This window comes from Dasypus novemcinctus, chromosome 5, assembly GCF_030445035.2.
Source record: "Dasypus novemcinctus isolate mDasNov1 chromosome 5, mDasNov1.1.hap2, whole genome shotgun sequence".
NCBI classification, from domain to species: Eukaryota; Metazoa; Chordata; class Mammalia; order Cingulata; family Dasypodidae; genus Dasypus; species Dasypus novemcinctus.
Window position 1 is genome coordinate 110873383 of NC_080677.1, and position 2528 is coordinate 110875910.

Consider the following 2528-nt stretch of genomic DNA (forward strand, 5'->3'; position numbering starts at 1 on the left):
TAAAGCTATTTATCGCTGCTCTGAATTCTTTTCAGCAGGCTGTTCATTTTAATTTGCAGTTCCCTCTTTAACTCCCCTTCAGCAGACTTGGCCATACTCCTGAGAGAAGATCTAAGCCGAGAAGGGGCGACACTGACAGGGAAGAAGGATGGACTAGGACTCTCTAGGGGTATAGCTGCCACCACTCCACACTCTACCACCTCCTTCAACTCTATTTGCTTCTGCAGAGAGAAGGGGGAGATTATGATGTTTCACAGGAATTCCAAACCCTTGCCATGGTTCATAAAGGTCTGGCAGGAATGGAGCTCTGATGGCTCAGCAGGCTCTTGATACCGGAGATTTGGGGAGGGAAGGTAGGGGCAGCCATTCCTCCAGCAGCAGGATCTAGTGACTGGAAATGGAGCATTAAGCCAGAGGATGTCAATAGCAAAGATGAAATGCGTGCTTTAGAGTCTTCTGGCCTCAGGACCCTGACCAGGACCAGTTTGGGCCCAGGATTTTGGGCAGCTTGAGCCTGAAATTGGGATTTAATTTTACTGTTTTTTTTTTTTTAATTATAAAATAGCACATGATGTCGTCAACCACTTATGTGAGCTGAAGTAGGTCTGGTCGTTGTCTACCATCTTATTTTACCTGTTTGAGGGAAGAAGGGGGAAAACTACCTGGTATCATTAGAGCCGCACTGAAATTGTGTTAAGTCCAGTTTGCCACCAAGTGCCCAACAGTCATCATGATACTGGGCACAGAAGGCAGGGAGTATTCAGGGTGAAGTTCAAGAGGCCTCCCTGTACCTGCTCAGCTGACAAAGTTTCTTCTCTGATTGCAAAATTCAAGATGACACGTCATATATTTGTTTCATCAAACTAAGCAGTGAAGCATTTGTCAAACTTAAATCTGAAAATGAAATGAAATAGGCTTTGAAGAAAGGCAGAGAAACCATGGTCAGATACGTTGACATGTTCACATCTAACAGTGTTCAAGTGGATTGGGGGTGGAAGCATACAGGTCAGAATAGTCCTAAAACTGCCTGTAGTAGCTTTGTCCAGCTTAGAGGATTCCCATTTGGCTGTGGCAAGGGAGAAATTGTTCAGTTCTTTTCAGGGTTGGATATTTAGTGTCAAATCAGATGACACTGCTGGTGGACTTTCAGATTAGGAGCACAGGGGACCCTTGTGCAGTTTCCTTTGCAGGGTATAGCTGAAAATGCCTTAAAGAAGCACAGGGAAAGAACAGGGCACAGGTACACTCAAATCTTTGAGAGTAGCCAAACTGAGGTCTGAACCACTATGATCCCCCTCGAAAGCTTATGGCTACGCAGCAGCTGGGTTCCTAGGCTAGGCCGAGGGCTGGCAGAGGGTATAATAGCATTGGCAGAGGAGCTGGATTTGAAAGTGTGAGGCAGCGGTGCCTATGGCAGAGGGTATAGAGGCTATGATGGCTATGGTGGCTATAATGATGGGTATGGCTTTGGGTGTGGCAGATTTGGAAGAGACCTCATTTGCTATTTTTTAGGAATGTTCCGTCATAGATATGGAGATGGTGGGTCCAGTCTCCAGAGCGCCACAGGGCACTATGTGCATGTGAGGGGTTTATCTTACAGAGCTGCTGCAGATGATATTTGCATTTTTTCCTCACCTCTAAACCCCATGCGAGTGTATATTGAAATTGGATCCAATGGCAGAGTTACTGGTGAGGCAGACGTTGAATTTACTACTCATGAAGGTACTGTGGCAGCTATGGCAAAAGACAAAGCCAATATGCTACACAGATATGTGGAACTCTTCTTGAATTCTACTGCAGGAACAAGTGTAGGGGGTTATGATCACAGCTGTCTAGAGCTCTTTTTGAACTCTATAGCAGGGTCAAGTGATGGTGCTTATTGTAGCCAAATGATGGGAGGGATGGGCTTTATCCAACCAGGCTAGGTATGGGGGTCTGCCAGCCAGCAGCTAAGTGTGGAAGTGGTTATGGATTATATGAGTGGACATGGCCAAGTTCTGCAGGGAAATTTCACTGATTATCAATGGTACCTTGCATAGATAGAGAAGGTGTGCTAAACAGCTATTGCAGAAATAAAAGCTGTGCATTTTTGGGAGTTGACTAGAATGGGAAGGATGTCTAGCATATCCAGTATGACTGGTGAATGGGAAATATAATTGCTTCCGATCGCTCTTGGTCAGCTTTCTTGCTTACTTACTTTCTCTTTTTATTTTTAAGAAAATAAGACCAAAAAATCATTTTAACAGTTTTGCATTACAGCTTTGTGATTCATGCTTACTGTAAGTGGAAGTCAGGATTATTTTAAAACTTTAAGCTCAGCATTTTTGAATGCTGAAACATTCACCTAGGATGTAATAACAAAATTCAGTACTGACCATAACTGTTAAACAACTTCCAGTTTTCTTCAAATTAGTTATGTTATAGGAGTATACCTAAAGCACTTTCACTTATGTTAAATGTTGCTTATACCATAATACATTGAAAACTTTGGGTGCATGCTGAGAAACATGCTTTTCTGTAAAACTCAA

The 2528-nt window shown here is 43.4% G+C and overlaps 1 pseudogene; it reads left to right on the forward strand.

Moving 5' to 3' along the window:
• Positions 1-938: 938 nt before the first annotated feature.
• Positions 939-1925, forward strand: LOC101427936 (heterogeneous nuclear ribonucleoprotein H2-like; annotated as a pseudogene).
• The last annotated feature ends 603 nt before the right edge of the window (positions 1926-2528 follow it).